General features: G+C 43.6%; 1 long non-coding RNA gene across 1 annotated transcript; it reads left to right on the plus strand.

The window, feature by feature from the left end:
• The first annotated feature begins 5301 nt into the window (after positions 1-5301).
• On the plus strand, positions 5302-7231 carry LOC111857343 (uncharacterized). The gene is made up of 4 exons (XR_002841339.2): positions 5302-5412; positions 6167-6221; positions 6338-6452; positions 6975-7231. It is a non-coding gene; the product is annotated as an uncharacterized lncRNA (long non-coding RNA).
• The last annotated feature ends 2810 nt before the right edge of the window (positions 7232-10041 follow it).

A 10041-nucleotide genomic window follows, 5' to 3' on the forward strand; every position in this document is an offset into this window, starting at 1 on the left:
AAGTGCAAATAAAATTATATATGTCAGCTCTGCAAGCATTGTGTTACAGGTTTTAGCACCTATATTCTGTTAAAAACAGATGTGGTCACATGTATATAACTAGATCAGATTTATGATACGGAAATGCGAGTTGCGTTACCTCTTGGCGGTGATCCAGGAGACATGGTTGATGTCCGTCCCCCAGACTCATTAGGAGCCACATTTCCAGCTGCACATATTCTCTTCCAGCTGTTTCTCGGCTGTACCTCATCTGTTAGCGACTTGTGTTGTCTGTCCCCTCCGCCATGGACTCTAATGGATATCTAATACACTTCTGCGTATGGGACACCAACTTGTCTGTGCTATTTAAACCCCTACCTGAGTTTCAGTGGCAAGGAAACAGGGTAAACAGACTTTATCCGACTTCAAACAGGTAACGTGACTCTTACCTGTAAGAGCTACCTGGCTGAGGGATTTGACACTGGTTACTGCATCTTGGCTGGGCCGCTGACATCGACACCCACAAAACCCTCTATTTAATGACAAGACCCAGTACAGTGCTGCATTATTGCACTGGAGTAGTTTCTCTGGGATAGATGAAAGACGACTTATCGCACATATTATCTTAGCCTTTTAAACTTCTTTTCTGATCTAACAGAATTTAGTTTTGGTTGTCTAATTTGTGAGTAGCTACCAAAAACTTCCTTGTGGCTGCAAACCAACTGAATACAGACACATCGATCAGCAAGAAAACCAAGAAAAACACTTCACTTAAGGCCATGTTTTGCGTAATTTATAAACTCATTCATAACAAATAATAATGCATTCATAAAGCATTATAAACATGGCTCTAAATATTTATCAAAAGGCATAACACATTACAGCCATGTGTATTATGCATTATGACTGCCTTAAGAAGCTCTCGTCAATAATGTACTATATATACCATTTTAATGCATTTAAATGGTTGTTATAAGCATTAAGGATGCTTTGTACTGCATTGTAAATGTATCATGTTTATTATGCTTTATGAATGCATTATGAATGTGTTTGTAAATTACTAAAAAACATGGCCTTAAGTAAAATGTTACCAGAAAAAAATAGGGTTAAGATGAACTTAATTGATTCCAGGGGGAAATTCGGGAAAAATGTAAGTCCTTCGAATGAGATTCAGACGAGCAGATGAGAATTTCAGTACCATCCCAGTTACCAGTCCAAGCTGATTTTTTCCCACTTGTTTCGGAATGAAATTCATAGGAAGAATGATTTTGAGAGCAGTTTTTGAACCGTGATTAGTGTGAATCATCAGCGTAATGGGTGTTATGTTTATCTCCACATGGCACCATCCTGGGGCGAATACCCAGAATAGCTCCTTCGGAGGCATCCTTACAAGCCGAGACATCCTTACAGCCAGGTGGCGCCGTGACGAGATGTCAGACCCGGCTTAGCTGACTCCTCAGCATTCAAAGGAGCCCTGCCTCTAATTTGAAATCCCTCCCCATCACCAAACTTCACATTAGCGAATAGCAGGTATGTTACTCGGTATGAGGGAGTGAGAGTTTTTCCAGAGGTGGGAGTGTCTTTGGGACGGGCCAGGGCTGCAAGCGTTTGAAATTGAAATGAATTAGCCAACACCAGAGATGGCTTCACCTGTTTTTGAACTTCGGTTGAGAGCACAGAGTGATGAGTCATTTTGACCATTGAGGTTATAGTGTCACATTACTTCTTATAATGATGAAAGTATCAAATTATAATTAGTTCACTTTGGTTATCTATTTTGGTGAAAGATCTGTTAATATTAAAAGTAAAAATATGCCAAATATCATACAAGGCTAATATTTTCCCCAGCCCAAAAAACAAAAATGAGGAGTTAATTGATTGGAAGTCTCTAAGCTCTCCTTACTGTTTGACTCTGTGTAATTGCATTTGTGTCCTGTGACAGCTGAAGGGACACATCATTAATTTGAAGGTGATAGGCACCCTTAGGTACCTTTGCGGTCCTGGGCCTGTTTTCGTGATTTGATCTAGGTTCACCAAGAACTGCTACTAGAGAAGTGGCTTGAAGATGAATGATTCGACTGATGTACATTAAGTGAGGCAAATGAAGTGAAAACAAAATGTGGCCCTACACCGTAGGCAGATGGTGGAGACATATGCAGAAGGCATACTAAACAGCACAAAGTTAATGAAGGTCCCATGGAAGTAAAACACAGAACCTCACAGTTCTGACTTGAAAATCATGTCACATAATGAAAAAGTGAAGCACAATAATGCAAAGTTCCACAGCACTTCATCATTTAAATAATTCAACATTTACTTATTGGTGCATTGCAATGTCATTAGCAGTATCTGTATTTGTTCAACCAACAAAATTATCTCTCTCTCTCTGTCTGTATTTGGACAGAAGACTAGAAGTGGGGGGGTGGTTAATATAAAAGATCATATTAAAATTGTGGTTTCCAATCTAATATTCATTGGCAATACAATTGTTATTCCTTAACTACACTAAGTTTTATGAACTATCTGATGAAAAGATATATAAATCAAAAATTCAGTTTTGCATTGGAAATAGTAGTTATATAGAAAAATACCCTTCAGTTGGTTGGTGATAATCTTAAATTCTAATGATGTGATATTTGTGATATTATGTTTATATTAATGTTACTGTGCAGTTTGCTAGGAGAACATGAATTATTACTGTACAACACTAATTAGTTACTTTTATAGGGTCAGGCAGGACAGGACATGACACCGAGAGTGACACCCGGGAAAGGTCAGCTCTCAGGCCGGCGTCTGTTACCTTGGTGGATCAGCTGCAGAATATAGCGATTCCTTTTTAAAAAAATTGTGGTGACTGAAATGAGTAGTTAGTGAAATCAAAGGCCATCCACGCTGGAATGAATAATTTTGAAGAAACATAGAAATGCCAGTCATTGACATTTTGTTGACTTTTTACAACTAATATCGTAAAAGTTCAGGTAGAAAAAATATCTGATTGAAACAAATTATCTGTGCGTTTCTGAATAATGTATCCATATGCATCCCTAATGTTTACTGTACTATTCACAGTGATACCCACAGTAGTGACAATGAAGCTTAATATCTGCCCTGCTCAAAGGTCATATGAGCGTAATTGGGATGTAGATTTTCTATTGTTGCTGACAGCCAGGAGAAAACTTGATCTTAAGACCCAAAGGAAAAGACTTGGGTCTGCACCAGTCTGCAAACCCAAGGAAGCATCCTACTTCAGCATTCTTGGAATAAAAAGAGAATTGTTATTCACACTACCACTAACTGCTTCCAAGGCCTTTGTGGTGGGGTGTGAGTACATCCACATGCACGCAACAGACACCTCACAAGAAGTAGCCCAGAGAGGCTGGTGTTTAATAAATAATGAAGGTTATACAATCCAGTGAAAAGGAGGATTAGGGGCCCCAGGGATAAGTGCTGGCGTAGTCAGGCCGGGGGGAGTTTGGGGATAGGTGCTGGCGTAGTGAGGCCAGGGGGAGTTTGGGGATAGGTGCTGACGTAGTCAGGCCGGGGGGAGTTTGGGGATAGGCGCTGGCGTAGTCAGGCCGGGGGGAGTTTGGGGATAGGCGCTGGCGTAGTCAGGCCGGGGGGAGTTTGGGGATAGGCACTGGCGTAGTCAGGCCAGGGCGAGCTTGGGGATAGGCACTGGCGTAGTCAGGCCAGGGCGAGCTTGGGGATAGGCGCTGGCGTAGTCAGGCCGGGGGGAGTTTGGGGATAGGCGCTGGCGTAGTCAGGCCGGGGGGAGTTTGGGGATAGGCACTGGCGTAGTCAGGCCAGGGCGAGCTTGGGGATAGGCACTGGCGTAGTCAGGCCAGGGCGAGCTTGGGGATAGGCGCTGGCGTAGTCAGGCCGGGGGGAGTTTGGGGATAGGCACTGGCGTAGTCAGGCCAGGGGGAGTTTGGGGATAGGCACTGGCGTAGTCAGGCCGGGGGGAGTTTGGGGATAGGCGCTGGCGTAGTCAGGCCGGGGGGAGTTTGGGGATAGGTGCTGGCGTAGTCAGGCCGGGGGGAGTTTGGGGATAGGCGCTGGCGTAGTCAGGCCGGGGGGAGTTTGGGGATAGGTGCTGGCGTAGTCAGGCCGGGGGGAGTTTGGGGATAGGTGCTGGCGTAGTCAGGCCGGGGGGAGTTTGGGGATAGGTGCTGGCGTAGTCAGGAAGAGGGGAAGCTCAGGGAAGCTGGCCAGCTTCTTTACTCCCCTCCCTTCCTCCATTGCTGAGCTTCCTCTCTCTGTAATGGAGCTGCCATCCTTCTCAGTTGCTCCCAGGTCTGGCCTTATTGCAAAGGGGAAGCATTTGGGAACAACAGAAACTCAGCCACATAGTGGCAGACCACATAAAGTAAAATAATGGGGTTGCAGAGTACTGAGGCACATAGTACATAAAAATCGGCAACTATCTGTTGACTCAAGGACTGCACAATAAAAGCACAAAAACTGTGAGCTGGGAGCTTGATGGAATGGGCTTCCATGGCTAAACAGCTACATGCAAGCCTCGCATCACCAAGCACAATGCCAAGTGTCGGATGCAGTGGTGTGAAGCGCGACGCCACTGGACTCTGTAGCAGTATAAACATGTTCTGTGGGGGGATGAATCACACTTCTCTGTCTAGCAGTCTGATGGATGAGTCTGGGTATTAGTGGGTGCCAGGAGAATGTTACCTGTCTGATTGCATTTGGTGGAATATAAAACATAACCCACATCCAGTTAAAGGCAGTTAGTGGAAATAAAATGGTTACAACTTTCAGGAAATTCAACAGAAGATCCATGATTAATCTCTGGAACCACAATGTGATTCAGACGCTGTGGAACAGCTAGCTAAGCTTCATGTTACTGAGACTGGGAAATGCTTACCATGTCCTGCAAGCTTCAAGGGTAGAAATGCTTGAATAACTCCTTACATGTACCAATGTCAAAAACTTTTGTGTGAAGAAATGTGATTTTAGAGTTTTTACGAGCAAAAAGGCTCGGGAGATAGAGATACCGGAAAACCCCCAACTGGGTAAGTTTATTAGAAAAAAGACAGAACAAAAAGTAATACAAATATGGGGGTTTAAGCCTGGGGGCAGTCATCCTCAAATATTGCCTAAAGAAAGCAAGTTCACTAACATTATTAGCAGAACCATTCCTTCTCTCGTCTCTCTCAAGGTTCTTCTCTGCATGGGCTTTACGCCTCACCAAGGAGGACTGCTTCACCCCCTGGTGGGGGCAATCATGGGCCGCCAGCCTTGTCCTGTTATCGCCCCTTAAGGCCAATGATGAAGAAAGGATGGTTATGGTTGCCGTGTGTTGCTGAGTGCTCCCCATGGTGCTAAGTGGCATATTTATGGCCAGCCATCAAATCATTGTGTACCTCAGATCCTTTCCATGTACTGATTGGGGAAGCTCTGCAAACTTCAAATAACATTGTGAGTTATTGGGAATATGTTACCGGCTCTCATTTTTTGTTTATTTCTAATTACTCTTCCAATGGTCAAGAAGCGCTAATGCATTGAATGCAGAGAATTTGACAATTCACATCAGATATGCATGAAATATGCTTCAGATATTACAAGTGGTACACTGTGATTTTGACATGCAATGTTTAAAATTATGTTGTGGTTTCAACACAAGCGTGGTTACCACGGTTGTGAACTTTTCACTTAATTTTGATATTTGTGTAACAGGTTCGTATGATTTGTTTCTGCAGTCTGTTTTGTAGTTATGTCTAAAGGTTCTTCTAAGTAGTATTTAAGAGTACATTTCCTCAGTGAAATCTATGAGGGGTTTCATTTCTTATATCAATACAATTTAGGAATGCATTCTTGAGGTGAAAACAACACTATTTGTGCTTTTTTTCTGCAGTCAGGTATTCTGATAAGGTTCGAGAGGCTCAGTGTTACGGAAATCAGAAACTTGGTCCTTACTCCTAATTCTTTGTTACCAGAAGTAATGATAACTGAACCATCCACCCACAAGCTCAGCCATGCTAATGAGCCAATGCTTCATCTGTTGTAGAGATGGTAACTCCACTCCTGCAGGGCAGGGGCCTGTTCATATTTTTTGGATGAATTTTTAATAATATTCCAATTAAGACCTTGAAACTAGCTGAGGGTATCCCCAAGCTCCAATGTACTCCTTTAAATTAATTTGCTTTGGTGGAATGAAAGCTGGCATCCACAGGAAACCTTCCGGGACGAGGCTTTCCTCTGAACTGATCTACACAGAGCAGCCTTGAGTGAGTTTAGTTTCATTAGCTTTTTGTGATTCGCTGTTAAACAGACACTGGAGCTTACCTAGATTTCTGCACTTTGAAGATCTCTCCTTAACTGACGCCATCGATCCTTCTTCCAGCAGGGTCCCCTAGTCGTGGTCATGGGGGTCAGTTAGCTGGGATGATGGACAGGACGTTAGTCCATCACAAGGCACATAAGCTACGGGCAATTTGGAGACACCAATCAGCCTGACCGTAAGTCTTTGTACCATGAGAATAAACTGGAGGAAACCATCACAGCAGATGGGGAGAACATGCATGAACTCCACACACACAATTTCTGGACACAACTCTTTGCGGCAATCATAATAACTTTGAACCAGGGGCAGAATAATGTATAGGCTATCCCAGGCTACTGTCTCAGGGAAAAAAAGAACAGCTTCTTAACTTGTGTTAGGATCTGTCTCCATCTGTTCAGTCCTGACCAGCTAGCAGAAATCCAGTGTCTTCCCCTCTTCTTCCTAATTATCCTAACCTGTTCCCCATTACATTCCTAGTGTTTAGTTATTGTTATGTTCTGCACCTGTTGCTCATGTTTAGTGTATATATGTGCTTTATCTACGCCTTTGTTAGTGTTAGTGCTCTGTGTTGGTTCCCACTCATGACTAGTTAGTGTTAGTATGCTCTGTGTTAGGGGCTTCTTGATGCCCCTTGGGATATTCCCTCCCTCCTTTTGCCCCTGTTTAGTAATTTGTTTGTTATCTATGTGTGTTCCAGTCTTTCAGTGAAGTCCCACTTGGTTACTCCTACCTGCATTTGGATCATCATTCCTTCCCCATTCGTGACAACTAGCAATAACTGAGTGTTCATACCGATCTCAGTTTAGGGAACCTAGATAAGTTAATCCACCCCTGTTTCAAACCCTTGACCTTCAAGGCGTGTGGCAGCAGTGCTGTCTTCGGAGCCACCATGCCACACTGTTAAGCTAATAACCTTCAGTCATTTTACTGAAAATATGGCATATCTGACTATAGATTTTTTTCTTGGACATTGATATCTTCAATGCCTGCGTATTGAATAAAAGAGCATGACAGTTCTTGAAGCAGTGCTGCTCATACATATTGTATTGGAAATACATGAACCCTTGTGAATTAAGAACTGAAAGCTGACTCTGAGGTCTGATTTATAAATCCATCCATCCATTAACCTTTTACCTGATTATCCAGTGGGGGTGGAGCCTGGCAGCATAGGCCACAAGGCAGGGGGGGCACTCAGAATGACGGTCCGTCCCATGACACACATGCTCATACGCTATGGGCAATTTAGAGATTACACTTAACCTGCCTGCATATCTGTGGACCATGGGAGGAACTTTGTGTCACCGAGGGGGAACATGCATGCGGTGCCCCCCAGCAGGGATGGACTACAAACTCCCAACCCTGCATGGGCGATGCAATGGTGCTACGAAGTGCATCCCCCTGACTTATAAATGTTATTAAATGTGTATAAAATTATCACTACTAATATTAGATGGCATGCTATCCATCCACCGGTTTTCTGTAACTGCTTGTCCTATTCTTGGTCACGGGGGGGTTGAGCTTATGGGCACAAGGCAGGGAACGACCCAGGACGGGGTGCCAACCCATCACACTCACACCTATGGGCAATTTGGTAACTCCAGTTAACCTTAGTGTGTTTTTTTGGACTGAAGGGGGTTTGGGGGGGGCTGGAGTAATACAAATCCCACACATATGGAACCTTATTTTTTCCTTTTTAAATAGCACACCAGTGTTGCACCCTACTAGTCGATTTACCTTTTCTGCCCCCTTGTGATTATTTTTGTAATGACTTTTCCTTCACTCCCTCCAATTACACGCACATGGACATATTATTAATTCACTGAATCAGACGTGTTTTCCAGGGTCCTTTAGATGGCACCAGCTACACACACCCAGAGACCACGTCATTCTCAGTATTACAGAGCTCTGATGGCACCAGCTACACACACCCAGAGACCACGTCATTCTCAGTATTACAGAGCTCTGATGGCACCAGCTACACACACCCAGAGACCACGTCATTCTCAGTATTACAGAGCTCTGAAGCTCCTGTCCTTCGGGACCAAAGATTATTCGGGTTTTTGCTTTGCATCAGCTGTTACTATAGCGGGGTAATTATTTAGATGACAAGCCACCTCACCTTGTGTTTCAAGTGTAAATGAGGTGCTCCACTGTTGCATCTCTTGAGGATGAGAGTTTCTGGCTTCTGTCAGGTGTTTTCAAGGGTATAACAGAACCAAGGCTGAAACTCTGAAGGAGTCAAGATACATTTGTTAAAACCTAATTAGCATTATGATTGCTACGTTAATCAAATAACAAGTGGATTTTAGGGTTTAAAAGGGGGCATGGGGTTGCTGTGGTTATCAGCGTTCACTCACAGCTCTGGAGACCTGGGTGTGATTCTCCAGCCAGACTTTATGCATGGGGAGTTTGCCTGCTCCGCTGGCACCGTTGCAATGGGTTGGCACCTCATCCTGGGTTATTCCCCGCCTTGCATCCATTGTGTCTGGGATATAAGCTCTGGACCCTGGCATCCCTGTATAGGACAAGTGGTACTGAAGATTGATGAATGCCTTACATATTTAATGAATAGATAATGATCACTAATCCATCTTTCATAACCACTGAAATGATCAGAGGGAGACTTGAGGCTGAATCTCAGCATTCAGTGGGCATAAGGTGGGGGGATGGGATGGCAGTCACTCAGTCTTCTATAATGAATGGGAAAATATGCAGCAACAAAGGTGAGTCAGAGCAGGGTGAATGCTAATTAGCGGTCTGTGGAAGAGGCCTGACCATCAGCACGCTGGAGTTTTCAAAATAAAGTGAGTCAACTAACAAGGTTCCCGGTGCCTAAATTGCAGTTGCACTGGTCACAAAAAATATGCCAAACATGAACACACTGCATGAGAAAAGAGAAGCACTGCTTGCCAGTGAAACCTCACTGAAATATATATGAATAAGGAGTACAATATGAGCTGCAAAGATGTAATAATGATTAATTCACCATTTTATCTGTTCTCACGAGTGCTTGGATTCTTGCATTTACTGGACAAATTAATCACCTAATAGTGAGACGGAATCCTGAGGGGCTAGTTCACTCTCCACCCTGAACACTCCGCATAGGTGGACCACAAACTCGACCTGCGCTAGGAAGATTATGTGGTCCATACCTTCTTCTGATTTCTCTGACGAGTGTCACTCATGCATGGGTTTATGAGCAGTATAAGCAGCTGAAGGATAACCAGCAGAAGACTCCTTCCCTGAAGCGTTAAATTTAATAGCCTCTTGGCAAATGAATCCTATGGGCGGCTAGCAAGTCTTACTGTTTTCATGCAGCTGCATTGCTCTTCTTCTTTTCCCCTATGAATGAGGGTTTCTATGGTTACCGGTATGCTGTACCTTTGAAGGATCAGCATGTCTACACTTTAGCTTAGTAATAACAATATTAATATCCCAAACGCAATTTTTGTATATAATAGTTGCCCACAAATCTAAGCCATAAGCAACAAAGTGATCATTTTAATAATCTGCTTTAGGACAAGTCTCTATTTACCCTCAAGTAAAACTGAATAAATGGCAAATAGGCAGATGGCAAATGTTTATTTTGTGGCAGTGACCAATCAGGTGCAAGAGTAGTTCTGGCTATGGTGCATTGTCACTGATTACTAATTAAAACGATCCCTAGATCTTCAAAGCATTCCCATACGGCAACTTTACAAGACAGCAATCAGAGCGTCCCCCAAAATACCACTCCAGCAGCGCTTGGCATGATTCCTCGCAAT

This window comes from Paramormyrops kingsleyae, chromosome 1 (assembly GCF_048594095.1).
Source record: "Paramormyrops kingsleyae isolate MSU_618 chromosome 1, PKINGS_0.4, whole genome shotgun sequence".
NCBI classification, from domain to species: Eukaryota; Metazoa; Chordata; class Actinopteri; order Osteoglossiformes; family Mormyridae; genus Paramormyrops; species Paramormyrops kingsleyae.